At 36.9% G+C, this 19,216-nt stretch overlaps 1 protein-coding gene across 2 annotated transcripts in view; it reads left to right on the top strand.

The window, feature by feature from the left end:
• Positions 1–5,775: 5,775 nt before the first annotated feature.
• The window catches only part of LOC128879010 (neuropeptide CCHamide-2 receptor-like), a 43,599-nt gene continuing 30,158 nt past the window's right edge, over positions 5,776–19,216 (top strand). For both annotated transcript variants that reach the window (XM_054127772.1, XM_054127771.1), the window contains exon 1: positions 5,776–6,368. The gene's annotated coding sequence lies outside the window, so the exon portion shown is untranslated. The remainder of the gene's footprint in view (positions 6,369–19,216) is intronic.

Here is a 19,216-nt window from a genome sequence, read left to right as displayed (position 1 = left end):
GAAAAACATCTCACTCAGAGTTTCATGAAAAGCATGTATTCAAAAATTTCTGAGGTGTTGATTCTTTTGAAATAATCAAATTGATTTTTCCGAAACCCACAAGATTCATGGATCCAAAGGCGCAGGAATTCGCTCGTAATTGCGTCGAAATGGCTAAGAAATGGTAAACATTTATACCACGTTAACTCTATAAAACTGAGTTGCTCATGTTATCGACAACCCTCGCAGCATCGCCGAAACTTTTATTTACCGATTTGCTACCGCCACTGGCGAAGTGTAAAACAGATATACCTCGTTCGTTTAACGAAAGAATGCGAGAGATTATCGAAAAACGTGACGAGAGCTTTAGAGTCTCTTACCAAATTCAGCGTGAAATCCATCGTTATTAATTAGGAATGATCTCTAACATTGAATTATGCTGAGTAGAAGAAGAAAATTCTGTGACAGAAAATATATAGAAAATACAAATACTTGTATGTTTGTGTGTATATAATATTGTAACATAAACTGTTCGTATAACAGAATGTTTACACGACGAGAGTTCACATAATAGAGCAATTTCTAATATATATTAAGTAGAGTGGACATTTTTGAAATTTCATAGTTTTGTAAAACTAATAGAATCTGCTAAACACATATATAAAATAAATATACAAAATTTCAAAAATTATAATTCTATTTTCCAATTGTAATTCTATTTTTAAAGATACCTAAAATAATGTCATTGTAATAAATTTTTATTTTTCATCAATTATATAATCGCCTAATCAACAGCCTTTTGCCATTTAGTGTGCAAATTTTCAATACCAGCTCGATAAAAATCAATCAGCTGATGAATAAACAAACAAGTATTTAAATTTGCGAAAACAATATCTCGAATAATTTTAGTTTCATAAAATTCCCAAAAGTGTTTCATCGCATTCGGTGTCTGCACATCGCATTATCCGTTCAATTCTAATACGCTACGTTGGATCAGACACAGTGAAACTGTTCCGTAGTCGAAAGTGATAAAGCTACTTGGCGTTGTCGCTCGATTAGTCACGAATGTGATACTGGAACAGAAATTCGGTTAAACTCGGGTTTTGCGAATTAATCGCGCAGAGGAAGTTCAAGTGGTAGCGCCGAAGATTACTCGAAGTTTGCTCGAAACTCTTGGATAGAGCGAGGGCTTCTTCGAATCCGACAAGATATCCGTTAGCTCTCTTCCTCCTGGCAAAGACCTTTCGAAGCGTGTCGTTGAAATCTTAACGAAACTTTGTAATCAAATGAATACTTCGATCGTTTAATATTTACTATATATAATCATATACAATCGTCATATTACGAATTTTAAATATTTAAATACCTAACTCTACACGATTTATTAATACTGAAAGTCATATTTAGATCGAGAATAAAGCATTTGAAATTGATCACAAATAATCGAAAGACAAAATGAAATTGAATCTCTGTCAAACAGTTATTATATTACGAATTTTAAATATTTAAATATGTAACTCTACATAATTTATTAATACTGAAAGTCATATTTAGATCGAGAATAAAGCATCTGAAATTGATCACAAATAATCGAAAGAAAATATAAAAATTGAATCTCGGTCGAACAGTTATACTACGAATTATAAATATTCAAATACTGAATACTACATGATTTATCAATACTGAAAGTCATATCGAGAATAAAGTATCTGGAATTGATTACAAACGAGCGAAAGGAAATGTAAAAATTGAATCTCGGTCGAACGGTACGAGAGGTAAGGGAGTGATAGAGTAGCGAGAGGCGATTGGTTATAAATCGTGTTCCAAATGGATTAATTATTATATTATTATATTTTCCAGCGGTATCGTCTTACCTTCGAACCTTTCTTTTTCGACTTGTCGCGCGCACTTCGATCCTGTAATTAAAAGGTGCCACGTTTCACGGTGATCGATGAAGAACGCGAGCCTTCGGCCCTGTTCGTAATACGTCCAGAAACATTTCTCCGCAAGCGATGGCGATTCGTCGAAAACTCGTGGAATAATCGGGGTTGAAATTAATAGGCACTTCGCGTGAATGAACTAAAATTACCTCTTTAATTAACCAACGAACTTTTGAAATAATTAATAGTTTCCACGAGCCCTTTCCCGCACGAATTTACCAATTATCCCTTTCGTTGTTTCAGAAATATGGGTCGAAGTGTAACAGTTTTCTTACTAATTTAAAGTTAGTTACTGCTGCCAAATTCTATTTATCGTATCCTAACGAACTGTATTATTTTTCAAATTGAAATAACCAAATTTTTAAGTGACACTTTTAAGATTAATCTAAACGAAGTAGCGAAGAATTTTTAATTCCGTGGATACAAAATCTTAACCTCCACTCCATCACTCGGTCGCTCAACGTGTTAAACAAATTAAATGCCCAAGTATTTTATAAATTATAAATAACTCGCGGAATAAGTAGTGTTCGCCGAAGCTGTGTCTTTTTTCTTATATTAATAGCAAGCTCTTTTGTCGATCAAAATTTTTTAATCCGCATTCTAGACTTCCACCTGTCTAAATTTTCCGTTAAAAGTTTCAGTCAATGGCCACGAAAACGGGGAAAAACAAATGGATCGTCGAAATTCTACCTCGTCAAGTGGAGGACGACGAATCAGAGCAAACTCAACAAAAAGAAAAAGAACCGAAAATCACGCGATTCTTTTTCGACCGCGTACAACGTCGACTCGATCGAACACTGAGAAGGTTGAAGCTCTGTACTTGTATCCCCGCGTAACGCTCTTCGGCGTGTCACTTACCGTGAGAATTCTAATTGAATTCCAAGTGGATTCGCAAACGTAACAACGAACGCGACGGGATCTGCAGGTTTCGCATTGCTGGACGGTTTCTAGAAAATCCCCCTCCTATCGACGAATACGCTCGGAATGGAACGAGAAATAAATACAAATTAACAAGCGGTGCTATTTTTGCAAATGAATATTCAAATTAGAAGGGAAACGCGTAGAAGATCTTCTTGATGGTGGACAGAGAAAAACTGTGCGAACAGGAAGCATATACGCGCCGCTTTATCTTCTACGATAAGTGTCCTACTTCCTGTACAGGATATATTAACGTTTAAAAATAAATGTTATGATAACAAAACATAAACATATATATATATGTTAAAATAACAAATTTCTAAATAAGAGTGTAGGGAAAAAAATATTTCCATTTGTTGGACTTAGGAGTTCCAAATAGAAAATCCTAGATGAAGAACTTTTATATTTAAAGCCATACACGATAGGATTTTTTATAATCAAAAAGGACGAGAATTCGAAATTGAAAGGAAACTGAAGGGTTAGTTGCGTTGCTCCCACGTATTTAAAATTAACAAATATTCCTATTTGTTGAACTTAGGAGTTCCAAAAATAAAACTTTAGATGAAGATTTTTTGTAACAGTTAAAAATATATATATGTATATATTTATAAATAGGACCGTGATTTATAGCAGGGCGGGTTTTCGGGTCTTGTAAATCCGCGCGTCCCTCTGTGTACGTACAAAAGGTTGTCCAACCTGTCGAGCTGGACGCGCGATCCATCTCCAGCGGTGTGACATGTTTCACAAAGCTTTCACACATTTGTAAATTCCTGACTAGTACTTCAATCTCCTAAAAAGTGCCGGGGAAAAGTTCATTTTTCGGTATTGTTGCTTTGATATTCCCTCTGAAGGGTACACTCTTTGTTTTGGAACTGTTTCGAGGCAATTTTCATGATTTTATTTGCAACCATAGGACGTGAACTTTCGAAATTTCATATATTTATTTATACAGGGTGTCCCAAAAGTCGGGGAGGAGCCGGAAATGGGGGGTAGCTGAGACGATTCTGAACAACAATTTCCTTTGCAAAAATGTCGGATGGGGCTTCGTTAAGGAGATATTAAGCGAAAACCCCGACCAATCAGAGCGCGCGTAGACCGTTGGAGCAGCCGCGGTAGCGAAGGCTATGTGCTAAGCGGCCGCCCTTGTACGCGAACAAGTGACTCGACGTGCATCGAAGGACATTGACGCTGCCGCCTAGCGCGTACCCTTCGCTATCGCGGGCGCTCCAACGGTCTACGCGCACTCTGATTAGTCGGGATTTTCTCTTAATATCTCCTTAACGAAGCCCCATCTGACATTTTTGCAAAGGAAATTGTTGTTCAGAATCGTCTCAGCTACCCCGCATTTCCGGCTCCTCCCCGACTTTTGGGACACCCTGTATAAGTGTGTGGTAGAATCTATTAGTTTAACAATTGCATTTTGAAACATACCTACAATATTTTCAGAATTAACAGAAAATGAAGTAAATTATTTCTGAAAAATACTCTTTGTTTTGGACTAGTTTCGAGGCAATTTTCATAATTTTTTTTGCAACCATGAAACTCTATGTAAACTTTTGAAATTTCATATACTTATTTATATAAGTGTGTGGCAGATTCCAGTAGTTTTACAATTGCATTTTCAAACATACTTAAATTATTTTCAGAATGAACAAAAAATTAAGTAAATTATTTCTCAAAAGTACTCTTTGTTTTCAACCAGTTTCGAGGCAATTTTCATGATTTTTTATGCTGCCATAGGACTCGATGTAAACTTTTGAAATTTCCTATATTTATTTATATACGTGTGTAGCAGATTCTATTAGTTTTATAATTGCATTTTCAAAGATACCTAAAATATTTTCAGAATTAACAGTAAAATTCAGTACATTTTTTTCTGAAAAAGAAATATGGGGAACACTCAATATTTGGCCTCCTAATGTGCTTCCCTCCCTTAACCATAGCGATCCAGCCAATTTCGTGGAACGACGGTGATTAAGAAGATTTAATCCGATGGACCAGATAAGCTTTGGACATTCGATACAGACGAAAGGTGCTTTCTTTGGTTGAAGAGGAAGGTTAGGGGTCAGGTCCCTTGAAAGGAAGTGCTCAGATGTTCGACGTAGAAAGAGAAGACACGAACGTTGCGTCGAAGTACCGTGGACATTTGTCTCTGTAAAAAAAAGTATCACGAAAGCAATTGGTCGTTGACTGCACGAATCGATTAACTCCACTTTTTAAGGAATCTTAAATTTAAGTTGGTATACTCATAACTTTTTATATATTTAGAATAACTAGACTAGATTTATAATAACTCGAATCTTTATGCAAAATAAAATCACACGTGCCTACAAAAATTGAACCTAAATAGGAATTTATTATATTCTGCAAATATTATAACATGAACTTTACTTTCAATCTTTTTTATATTCTTGCATAGTGTTTGCATTTTGTAGTTTCTTGCACGGTCAAATTTCCTATAAATGCACAAATATCTGCAGTCTAATAATAACCTTCCTGAATAATAAAAATGAACACCATTAAACGACAAAATTTTGTTGGCCATAATTTATTTCAGAGGCTATTTCGATCGCATTTCTCAACTTTTTAGGAAAAGCCTTCAACTTTTATGGAATTAATCAATTTGTGCAACGAAGTGCTTAGTTAACATTCCATTTCATAACATAGTTTCCTCTCTGAACTATCGCGATTCAGCTTCGTCGAAACGACGTTAATTAAAAATATCAAATCCTATCGATCAGATAACCTTAGGACGTTCGATACCAACGAGACATGCTTTCGGTTCCGTGGTTGAAGAGGAAGTTTAAGGGTAAGGTCCGTTGAAGAGAGTGCCCAGAGATTCAGAGGAGAAAGAGAAGACACAAACATTGCACCGTGTTTTGCGACTGCGTCGAGGGAGCGTGGATCCTCTGGCGGATCCAAGTTTCGCATCAGTTTACGGCGCGCTCTCGATTTCGTCGAACTGAAGCCTCGTGGTCGAACCGTCGGTGTCGTTTCACCTCGAACAACAAGGAACTTCATCATTTCCCCATCGCACCACCATCGACTGACAAGCAATCGGTCCTTGCAACGAAATTAACTCGAAAAATCCGCGCCCGAAAAGCAAAAATCGCGCCGCGGGTTAATTGTGTTTACTTTCCGCGATTTTTCCCCTTTGTCGGTTCGATGCTTATCAAAATTCCGCGCGTGTGATTTCGGGTGTCGCGTCCGAGGAACCCGATTGGCGTGACGTTTCGCTGGTAACAATTCAATGGTCGAAAATTGAATTTCTGAGCCGGTGTTTGTTTTCGCAGGGCCCGTACATTTTCCGAAGGATAATCGAGTTTCCTTTGATTTCGTGGAACTCGCGAGCCGCGCGGGCGAATGGCGCGCGTGTGTGGGCTCGTGAAACGAAACGAAGTTCCGTTTCGCGTGTCCTTGCCGAGGTAAACATTCGAGGGGAGACATTAAGCACTCGACACCGCGGTGGAACCCCGAGTCCTGGGAAGAAGGCAGGAAGGAAACGTCACCTCGGGACACCGAGCGAGAAAGGTAAACCGTTTACGATGCCTCTTATTGAATCGAATCGTCTGTAAAGATCATCTGATCTGTAAAGATGACTCGATTAGGGCGGTCGATGTACATTGAAATCCAATTACGACGCGACAGAGAAGTAAACGGTTCTGTGATTTACATCTTTGCGGCAGAATTATCGTAAAATGTGCCTCTTTTGTGAATATATAGTTTATGGTAGATGATTTAAGGTGACGCGATGGTTTTTGACTGTGCACTAAGGTAAATTAAATTGAATTATGTAGGACTTGAAGACGGAGGACAGAGCTTATATTAGAAGAAGGATATACGGGATGAGGAAAAAATATGGAAAGATATTTCGCGAGTTTAGTGATGAAACAAATAAATAAAGGTCACTTAGGTAAATTGCAACGAGTAAATTTAAACTCTGCGAGATATCTAGAAGACCCCATACTTTTTCCTACCCTGTGAATATATAGTTTATGGTAGATGATTTAAGGTGACGCGATGGTTTTTGACTGTGCACTAAGGTAAATTAAATTGAATTATGTAGAACTTGAAGAGGGGGGACAGAGTTTAATTAACACAATTTCTATTGTGATTAAGTTTTGTTTCTAGGCTATTGGAAGCTACATAATCAAACATTTATTGTGAGATTTATTTTTATAACACCGTCGAAGTTTAAGAATTTAATTCAAATTTATTTTCTTTGTTACTGAACATTCAAAATTAATTTTGTTTGTTCTTCAGTGAAAAGCACTGTCACCTATATATGAGTGACATGGCGATCTACGTGTTAAAAGAAGGATATACAGGGTGATGAAAAATTATGGAAACCCCTAGAAACAAAAAAAATAAAGGTCACATTTTAGGTAAATTTCAACGAGTAAATTTAAACTCGCGAGATACCTAGAAATCTCTTCCCCCACCCTGTATATCCTTCTTCTAATATAAACTCAGTCCTTCCTCTCCAAGTCCTACATAATTTAGTTTAATTAAACTGAATAGTTCCCATTAAAAGAAAACAAGTTCACCTTGAATTGACCTTGAAATCGAGGTTCAAGGTCAAATCCAAGGTCACCATTGGATTTCTCGAGTTACCTAAGGTGTGACCTTTGTTTTCTTTTACGCGAAATATCTAAGGGTTGTTTTATTTACGCGAAATATCTAGGGGTTTCCATACTTTTTCCCCACCCTGTATATGAGGTTTATCGAAACTTCACAACATACAATACACGCAGATAAGTGTAAATGCCTTCAGCTGCACCGCTTTCCGGAACTCGGTCTGTATGTTGTTCAAACACGCACTAATTCGCATAACGCGTCACGTCACGCGCCTTTTCGAGAACGAAGCGAAAAGAGGTGCATCGCCACTTTAATATAATCGATCTTTCCCGGATTTATTCCTATAATTGTATGCTGCAAAAGGAAGTTCAAACATGCATCCGTTTGCAAATGAAGTAAAATCAACAAACGACAGATTCTCTGACAATTTGGAATGGATCAATGTAAACAATTTAAGTATTCCAATTGCATTTTAACGAACCAAAATTAACGAAAGGGTGAATATTCAGAAGCTCAGCAATTTAACCTAACAAAACGTCGATTGAATATTTTTACACAAAGTATGGTTATAAATAGCCTACGGATCTTTGTGCATTTATAGGAGATTTGAATGTCCAAGAAAATAAAACAGGTTGAAAGTAAAGTTCATGTTACAACATTTGCAGAATAAAATAAATTTCTATTTAGATTCAATTTTCTATTTATAAATAATTGAATATAAAGGCACAGGATTAATTTCTACGCCTAATACTTTGTTTCTATTTAATGCAACTAACGCGTTCCATGATCATAACGTCAAATTTCGCATATATTTAACGATAGCGACGTAATTGGCGAGTTACGATTTTGTAACTTTGGCCACTCGTTCATGTTACGAAGAAGTTTCGACATTTAGCTTCCAACGGTTGTCATGATGTGCATTTTATCTGTGCAAGCAATGGTAGGTGGGATAGTAACATTTTACGGCAGTCTCCTTCAGCAAGAATTTCGTGACTGGTGCTTTCGAGGAAGCACTGCGAACAGTCGGACGAAAATTTTGATGAAACCGAGCACAAATGTTCGTTGGCCAAACTTTACAACTATACCGTATTTCGTAGCTGCTGGTTTTCAATTCCAGACGAGAAACCACTCTTTACATTACGGAAATCCACTTCAGTCGTCCTCGAATACCTGTTAATTCACAAAAAACAATGAAAAGCATTTTAAACAGAATTTTCACTTTAATCACTCATTACAAATTATCTATTTTATTTATACCTATGTCAAGGAATTGTAAACGGTATTGAAAAATATTCTACTGTTAAAAAGTTATCATTAAAAGAAATATTTCATAAAAATTTCATAAAAATTTCATAAAAGCAAAGCGTTTCTTCTTTATATTATATCGTATATATCTTGATTACTTCAAACAATACTTTTTCAATACTTGGCATATTTTTTTCTTTTAGCAAGAACAGTTCGTTAAATGTTTGCATAGTTTTTCTAAGAATATTCCTCTCTTGTATAAAATGTTCCTCTTTCATTCTGAGCTTATTTCTCCCCAGAGTTCGAATTATATTTGCTCTTATTACAGTTTTCCACATCGACGAAACGGTTCTAAGGTCCCAGTTATACTTTTGTCTTTTGAATATACAGCAAGCAATTTGAAATAAAATGAATAAGAAAAGAAATAAGAGATTAGCATTAGAAATAATAAACTTTAGTTTACGCAAATTCTACTCTAAAAATATGTAGGACTGTTAATCATTTCTTCCCCTAAAATTTATTAATAAAATAAATATATAATGTTTTATTTTGAATTGGTTTTTGTAGAAATACTTATTACACTGTAATTGCACTGTTTGTATTGCATAATTTTTTTTCTTCGGAAACGTCTTCTTTATTATCGTATCTTTCTTCACGAACTACCCCTATTTTGTTTACATTGGGAATAATTGAAAATTCGAGATCTAAATAAAGAAAATATAATAAGGAACTAGTTCTTTCGTCCGCATTTTGATGCGACTAGCCTAATCCAAACGAAACAATAGCCATCGACGGTGGATTACTTTGAACCTCGAATCCAACTCTCAGAATGTCGCGAACCTAATTGATAAGTAAACACCTCTTGCGTGGCGAACACGCTGGACGTTACAACGACACACCGTCGTACTACGAGTGGTTTTCTAAATTTAAACGTTAATGCCTTCGATCCGCCTACACGTGATTGCGATACTGTTAATGCCGCCTTGAATTAACATGGCGGTCATTTGCGAGGCGCATCTGTTTTCACGAGCAATTCGCGCGGGCTCGGCCCGCGGCCGATAAACATCGAAGGATACACACGTGTCGAAACTCGATGACGTTAGGCGTATTGTAGCGTAGTCGGCGCATCACTCACGTCGAGTATTATTTTCCCTCGAAATCTTGGCTAAGGTACGACCATCTTTCTTATAATTATTTTGGCTACAACTTCTTCCATTTCAAACATCTTTTTATTTTGAAACTGAAGCTTTAAGAAGTTGAATTGAATCACTTATTTATGTATGGAAAGTTCCAGGACGGATAAAAACAAAAGTTCGTTTTGATTCTTCATCGTTTCATGTTTTTTAAGCGGCTTAGCGAGCGGAACCTGTCTGGACGCACCCGGAGCCATGGTCGTTACTCCTAAAAGCAGTTACTCCTTTTTTAATGTAACAGAAAACATTTGATTAAAATGGTAAATTTCGCGGAGTCTAATCAATTATTTTTCCCCAGCATTTATTAATAAAATTCATTGTAGTCAGTTCTACCAAGTTGTACAAAGCACTGCAGACTTTCAACATTGAGATGCTACATTTTATAAACAATCTCAAAAGTATCAAATAAAAAATAAAAATGCTGTAGACGATTGAAACACAATGTACAAACAACATACATTGTCTCATGTATAAATTTATGTCACGTCATATAATTTTCATCATTACACAGTTTCACAGAGGCTTCATAAATGAAAAAGATTCTTCATCAATTTTCTTTCTTTTCACCTTTTGTTTTTTTACTGTGGGGAAATGCATTACGCATAGCTCGGGTTCCCGGGGGAGAACTCGAGGCTATGTGAGACTCCCATAGCCGAAGGCTACCTACCAAAACTCCATACCCTCCTAAGCCACATGGGAAGCGCCTGGATCGCGCAAGTGCTCGACATGACACTACCCAGATTACATAAATCCCGTGGAGGTAGTTTCCCCTACTGCCTACTCTATAAGACCCCGGCCTTTCTTTTCATCTGGAGTACAAGATATCTCAAATTGAATCGTTAAAGAAATCTGCATTAGTGCAGATAATTTTACTAAATATCAAAGAACGTGACCAACTTCCAAAGTCCCAATTTGAATCTTTAAAGAAATCTGCATTAGTGTAGATAATCTTAATAAGTATCAAAGAACGTGACCAACTTCCAAAGTCCCTATTTGAATCTTTCAAGAAGTCTGCATTAGTGCAGATAATTTTAATAAATATCAAAGAACATGACCAACTTCCAAAGTCCCTATTTGAATCTTTAAAGAAATCAGCATTAGTGTAGATAATTTTACTAAATATCAAAGAACGTGACCAACTTCCAAAGTCCCAATTTGAATCTTTAAAGAAATCTGCATTAGTGTAGATAATCTTAATAAATATCAAAGAACGTGACCAACTGTAAAAGTCCCTATTTTTTAACCGGTATCAAAAGTACCAAACTGACGACAGAAACTCCCCCTGTTTTCGCTGCGACTAAAACATGCGCGTGAACAAGATCTAGCATCGAGCACAAAGCGATCGATTTGACGTGTAATGACCCGTGAGGGTCGTTTAAGTACCAGTGTCTCTTAAACGTCCAGCGGGAATCATGCATCAGGCTGACGAATGCGGTTCATTTCTATGTAATGGCGCGAATTTGCATGGTAGCTGTGCACCGTTCCATGAGGAAACTATAAAATATCGTTGAATAATTTAGCCCGATTTGCAGCGTTGTCGGCGACGTTTCCGAGATTGTCGAGCGCGGTTAAAGCAGTCTCCCGTGCTGCAAATTACCGAGTCTCGTAATTTGCTCGCAACTGAAGGATCACGCGTTATGCGGTCAATCTATTTGCGCGCGAAACTTCTATACGAAGGGACTTCGGACGAAGTCGATGCTCGAACAGCCATGGACTGATAGCTGCGACATAGTTTACATGGTGGAATCGGTCGCGACTATGAAAGGAATTTATTTGTTTCCAGAAATTATGGAGGTGTTACGTATTCTTACATATATCTTTATTGATTTATTTCGTATAAAATACATATGCGATAAATAATTTACACAAATGATTAGGTAAGAAATTTCTTACATCTTAATTAATCATTTCTTACATTTCGTACCGCCCTGTTCATTTCTGGTTTATAATTCTTCTGGTAATCTGTTGCTTAAAGTCTTTAAAATATTTGTTTCTAACTTCATCGCTAAAGATATAACCGTTTAAATCACGAAGAATGATAGTAACTAATACAATTAATCCGATTAGCTGATAATTTTCTTAACTGTGGAGCAAGATCGATTATGGGAGTCCTGAGTGGCTTTTCTTGTTCCGGACTTCACCCCGAAACGATAAATGTGTACGCCAGATAAGCACAGTAATTATACTCTGGGCTTGACTGGTGACTGTGATTTATGGTATAGTTTAATATACGACGTCTATTGCGTCTATTAAAATTATTTCTGTTGACGCTATTGATCCAGAAACTTTCCTATGGACAAGATCGAAATATTTTCAAGTATTGCTTGCAGATACTTCATTTTTCAAAAATATGTACCGACAAAAATACGTACCATTTCCGTAATTAACGACTTTCATCATGGTAATGTAATTTTCTCCTAAGGTATAGTCATTTTGTACTTTCTGATTCGAGTATTCAAGCAAACAACCGGTCAGGTTAACAGTCAAAGGAGAGTAATAATCCCTGGGGAAATAAAAAAAAAAAAAAGCGACGACCAAAGGGAGAAAGAAAATATTCAATTTACATAATGTTAATAAATTATATCGCGAGATTGTAGAGGTAAGGAAGAAAAATCGTTTCTTTGTACGCTACATTACGAAGCGGTTCGAACATCAATCAGTGTCGAGAATATGGCCCGATGCGGTATCCCTTGTAAACCATTGTAAACTATCCAGTCGAGGAATAGAAATAAGTAATAAATATTAGGTTGTCCCAAAAGTTTCTCCCATTTCATTAATAAGTAACACGTACACAATTTGCTTCACTACTTTTACATTATCAATTTTACATTAACAATTTTACATTAACATTAGGTTGTCTATTTATATAAACACTGTCACACAAAATAACTGGGTGCAAGTCACGAAAGAAACTTTTGCAACAACCTAATATATGAGCCTGTAATTACGAAAGTGGCCTAAGTCCAAATTTAAAAAAAAAATGAGTTCAACAGTTAATTCTCAACACATTATTTTTAGCTAAATTAAATCAATGTAATTTTTTTTCAAGAAATATATGACAAATCACTTTCATAATTATGAGCACTCCAAATTCACATAACCTACACTATTTAATTTCCAAGCTACACTGTGCACAATCGATTTCTATTTTCACATTTTCGCTTACAATTGCCATGGAGTAGGTCAGCCACGAAAAGCTTCCGAGTGCTGAGGGTTAATAATCGCGTCATCTACTCGTGTACAATGCTGGCACAGCAATACACGGGCAAATCTCCCAACACCATTGTTTGCAGTTTAAAAATCTCCACTCCGACATACCATCGTACCAACGCGATGTGTATGATACACGTTATCTCTGAATTTCATGCTAACGACTCCTACAGCACGCTAGCTAAATCTCTTCCTTCCTCTATCCTTCCCTTTCTCAGCAAATTCTCTGGTTACTTCTCGTACGCTGCCACCTCGTTATTCCAATCTTTTTCCTGCTCGTTTCAGCTCGCTCCCCATTATTCTTTCCTTTAAACACGCAGCTAAAACCTTCATCCTAAGTCGTCACTTTTTCATTCGCCTACACCTTCTTCTATACACGCCTGCGAATTTTCACCGCTCGCAACTTTCGTTCGTATTTCCTTTTTTGTTGTTATTGTTAGAACGCGGATGTTTACGCGCGCGTGTGCGAACACGCATGGCGTGTAAGGGTAACCATCGAAAATCGGGAACGTTCCAATTTAACATTCGCGTATTGTACAGTTGAACATCATTACAATTCTATTTAGACAGTGAGATATTTTATAAAATTGCACTGCTCTTTGGAAAGCTCTATTAAAACGGGGCGTCGAGGAAAGATAATGCGAATTTATCCAGGAATTGAAAAGAGATTTTCGTTTCTTAGAGAAGGGAAATGCCATTTAGCCAGGAATTGGAAAGAGAATTTCGTTTCTTAAAAGAAGCAAATGCAATTTACGATGTTCGATGCAACTGATGCAATGTTGCCTTTTCCTGCTTCTTACAGAAGGAGGAATGATGTCCTAAGGCACATTGCTTCGGACGAGTAGAAAGTACTGTAAATTAGGTTACTGTTTCATTTAAGGTAAGTGATATTTTCAGGAAATTAAATATTTGGAGTGTATGATACTTAAGCTATTACATGCGTTAAAGGATCGGCGTAAAAACCCACAGGCTAGTTATTTTATTTTACTTGTCTCTTGTTATCTTTTTATCATTGTAAGTTAGCAACGCAGCTGACACTTCGCTTTTTTACATCACTGATTTATGCATTCCATTTTGTATGGCGTAATTACGACGTTATTGTTGGTACCAGTATTACAGAGCATAATTTAGTTTAACGATATTTAAATGTTTATTTTGTAAACAAAAGGGAGGGTTTATTGTTGTAAGCAAAAATATTAATCCACCCCATCTTTTCAACATAGATGTTGTTTCTCCCGAGTGTTATTGTAATTTTCAAAATTGATTTTGTCGAGAACAAACTCGCCAAAGGATCATTTCTCAAGCGTTCAATTTATTTTTATACGAAGAATCGCCTCCCTTTGTTTATTGTACTCCGATTACCACCGCACCCTGTATATAGGACGCAAGTTATAAATGGATTGGCACGGAAACTAGACGAGCAAAGATATATTAGGGTGTTCCAGAAAATATGGCCTGCCTCGAGATTTTTATTTATTAAGTAATAACTACAACGAAATGTAATTTCAAGTACGATGATACATTGTTTTCGAGGCAATTGCATGAGCGTGTCAGGGGAAGGGGGTTGGCAGCCTTAGATTTATTTGTACATTTCTAACAACGAGGACAGAGTAGAGGATCGGAACTAATTGAAAGTCTCACGAATTCGTCTTCTTTTTATCAAAGAATCAAATCGTAGAATTTGGATTTATTTGTGATATTATAGATTTTCAGAATATACAACATTTTGTTCTATTGTGATTGGATGTTTTAGATCACATGCATCTTCCTAGGTTATGAGTGAGTAATCATGTCAATTTTGCACTTGGTATAGATTCCAATTTTTTTTTTTTTTTTGTTGAGGAGATTCACCGGATCAAACTAACTCGTATACATCATGCAAAATTTGCGAGTTCTCTTTCGGGTAGGCACGATCGCGCGCAGCCACCTAGCGGTTGGGAGCGGAAGTTCGGAAGTAGTGGATATAGGCTCAGAGCGCTCAACATATTCTTGCGTATTTGTACGCGGAAGTAGTATCATTTTTCTTCAAATAACATAGTGTTCAAATTTGGTACCAATCGCTTAAGTAATTGTTGAAATTTTTATGTACATACAAACACTGTGTAACAGCTGGGGTTACTAAAATGATTGTGCGTGAGTTTAATATTTATATATATATATTTTAATGAACATGTAAATTAAAACTTTTACAGAGTAAAGCGCGCGAAAAGTATTCCTTGACTCGGAGTCCCGAAAGCAGCGAACGACCGAATGAATCCTTCCGCAAATTCCACTGCCTTTATAGTATTCTTCGGAAAGGTAACGCCTTTCCGAAGATACAGGGGGTGGAATTTGTCACCGCCTTAATTTGGCGGGGATAGCCGATGAGTTTTCGGGACTGGCAAAGGTGGTTGCCACATGTAGGCAATAAGGTCCTTTCGGGACGGAAAGACCTTGGCGGTATATGGCTGGCAGAAGTTGTAAAGAAGGACACATTTTACGGAAACGGTTTCTTAAGGATGTTAAAATAATTTGCCGTCTTGCAAACGCCAGGTAGGTTTTATTACCTTAAAACCTAACATCTGCAAGCGGTCAGTTTTACCCTCGCGCATCTGTAAACCATATACCGCTACACACTGTCTCTTTATATAATAGTAAGAGTAAGTTAAAATATTTTACAGTGACAAAAAGTTTGTGCATCGTTAAGGGTAGCTTGTAATCGTAAATGATCAGCCTTGGATTAATTTATACATTTCTAAAAACGAGGACAGATTGGAGGATCAGAACGAAATAGAAGCCTGACGAATTCGTCTTCTTTTTATACTCTGATATTTTACAGCGACAAAAAGTTTGTGTATCGTTAAGGCTGGCTTGTAATCGTAAATGGTTAGCCGAATCTCAGACAAATGAAAAAAGTGGACGAATGACGAAGGACGCCTGTAATTCTTCTCCTCGGACCGCGTCGGGGATAATTGAAGAGAATACGTATTTCAAGCCGCAAAACGAAGAAGCACGGACGTCGAGAAGGTAGAGAGCGAATCAAGGGAAAAAGTTTTCATTCGTCTGGCTGGATTCACGCCTAGTGCGGGGGGGGGGCCGGCCCGCGAAGGATCTCCAGTTTATGAGGCAAGAGTGCACAAGCACGGGAAGGAGAGTTCGGTTTATTTTAATTCTCGGCTGTCAGCGGAGCTTCCTGATAATAAAAACATTCCGCGAGTTCGGACGGAGTGCGATTCGCCGTGAAACTTTTCAACACCTTTCCGAGCCAATTCCTTCGAGGCCTGTAATCGATATTCCTTCATTTGCCATGGGACGAAACTTCATTCTGCAGCAAGGATCAACTTCCACCATGAAATTAATAAAGCTTAAGCTTCGGACCTCCATGCAGAAGAGGTATAGTTTGTTGATCGTTGAAATTTAATTACTATTCCCAGCCAGCTGTGAGTGTAAACATTTCTTTTTCTTTTCGAACGTTGGCGTCATTCGCGTGGGGGTTGTTTACTATTTCGTACTTTTATTGTAAACATTCAACGCAACACGGAACATTCTTCGTCAGATTTAGCTCTACAGGAACCATTAGCGATTACCAGTTATGATTGAAAAGATTTGTTGTTTTGTTTTCAAACTTTGACGTCATTTTTGCTTTCGATCTGTATCGTACAAATTGTTTTGCAGTCAAAAGTATCATAGAAAATTTCTTTCTTTTATGACGAAAAATCACGAAATTCAAGTGATCATATCCAGCAAACTAAACGGTAAATTGAATCCATTTTTCTAAGTTAAGAGGTTATCTGAACTGTTATCATTTTTTACTACAACTTCAAATATTCTCCATCAGATTTAGCTTCAGAGAAACCATGAGCTAATCCTGATAATCCTGATAATTATGATAATCTCAGCTGACTGAAAGTATCCAAATTGATTGGCGAACACACGCGGATGCATTAGCCTGCATAGAAATTGAATTTGCATTTTTAACTTATATGCATAGAGCTTCAAATTAGCCTGCAATTGATTTTAACGGCTAATACCGTTTATCTTGGTATTAGGGGAAGATTATCTTACCGAATCCGCTAAATCCCTACCAGATTACAATTGATCCCACATTCTAGTTCCAGGTTGAGAATATATGTCGTTCATGCTTCAGATATCTCCAGTAATGTTGTAGACCACCTGGACTGTCTTGACTTAATTAAAAATAACTACGTCAATCAAACACTATAATAACATAGTAATATACCAACGAGACTGATAAACTCTATGATTCTTACTTTTTGAACTAATACATTTCTCTTTGCATTAAGAAATCGAGATTCATACACGTCTCCGAATCCCTTCCTTAACTTTTTCTACATCGCTTTAGCGTAACACCATGTCTTCGTGCAGTCTTACTTCGACGAAAGTTCGAAAAGTTTCGCCGAGGCTATTTCCAATAAACGTGGCATACAAATGGTTCTTTTTATGTAAAAACCGTAGAACTCTCGCTCAAAACAACGCAATCTAGAAATTCCTGCAGGAACTTGTGGGGTGAACACTTTCGAAACGTGGAAAAATATAGGGAAAGGGGTGAATAAGTTTCTTATTCCGGCAAAGGTACGAAAGTATAAAACAGAAATTAATTTCTAGCGAAGATTTTGGGCGCAACGAATATTTACACGGTTAAACAGCAAATTATAGAAGCGTGCGCCTACGCGTAAACGAATTTGCGGGTCTAGATTGAATTTCTGAAATTCAGAATGCATCTTGGGTTGTCTCGGAATTCGAACTGGGGTGTCGAACAGGTCTGTAATGAAATGGCTAGAGGCGAGGCTTCGTTGCGTCTAATTAAGATGCTCCATCCTTGGACAGCCATCTCCTCGAGCGAGAGCACTTTCGATATTTCGCAATTAAGTGTATCAGGAATGTGGAACATGGAACACGCCTATATGTTACTGCTGCTCATGGAATTCCGAATGGCGATGATACTCGTAATCAGTGACGTACGCTAGAATCTTAGCTCACTAATTCATGATTCCGATGAGTGTTGAATGAAATAAAGTGTGTCTTCGCATATTATATTTAATATCGTGTCATTAACGAGGAGTTTTAACAAATTTCACGAGTGAAGAATAGCAATGCGTGGATAGGAATAGAAATTTTTTTAAAAATTGCGATAAGCTTTGGAATGGTACTGCGTGGATAGAAATTGAAAAATTTTGTAAAAATTGAGACGAGCTTTTTAGGTCAATAGACATTCATATATTAAAACTTGTTCAAATATTTTCACGAGTATTTCTGTTTGATATTCGTGTAAGCTTCATGGGAATGAAAGCTTCCATCGGTTTTTGGCCTCAATTTCTCTTTTTCCATCGGTGATACACGGCTATAGACTCTTCGCCTCTTCAAAAGTAAGCTCTCTCTTTTTAAAGTTTCAAGAACGTCGAACCGTGGTCTATCTCCTCAAATTCGAGAGATCGTCGAAGCTGGGCGAGTTACTATCCAATTATAAAAGAACACACTTGTCAATGCAGCAAGAGAAAACGATCGTGTAGTATCTACAGCATAATAGTGTTTCTCTTGAAAATATTTACTTGCCAATACCATTCCTTTTTTTGCTTCCATTCCGTGCCAGTTATGTAATTTTTCCATCCATGCAAGTAATTGTAGAATATAAAGAATGAATTGAGAAATCGTACTGTAACTTGTGACGTTACGTTATCATTCAGTTTTTGAGAGTGATGGCTTGTTATAATATTTTATTGTGCATGTTCCCTTACCTCATTAAACATTTTTCATATTTTTGTACATTTTCTACACAAGCCAAAATTATTTTATGAATAGAACTAAGGACACAAAAGTCAAAATAAAATATAACACATTTAAATGGCGTTTACTTGGCAAAATACTTCGCGACCTGATTTACAGTCAAACTCATAAATATTCATAACCTCTATTAAAGAAGTTTGTCTAAATTAAATAATAGGTTCGATGTTTTCAAATAAATGTTCCGTTATAAATATGTATAATACATGGATAAACTTTACACTTGTAGTGTCCCAGAATTAGTGTAAGAACCAGAAAACTTCCTTTGCAAAAATGTCGGATGACGCTTCGTTTTTGAATTATTAACGAAGCACCACCGACATTTTTGCAAAGGAAATCGTGGTTCAGAATCGTCTCAGCTACCCTTTCCTA

This window comes from Hylaeus volcanicus, chromosome 6 (assembly GCF_026283585.1).
Source record: "Hylaeus volcanicus isolate JK05 chromosome 6, UHH_iyHylVolc1.0_haploid, whole genome shotgun sequence".
NCBI lineage: Eukaryota > Metazoa > Arthropoda > Insecta > Hymenoptera > Colletidae > Hylaeus > Hylaeus volcanicus.
The sequence above is the reverse complement of the archived record's forward strand: the minus strand, read 5'-3'. Positions and strand labels throughout refer to the sequence as shown.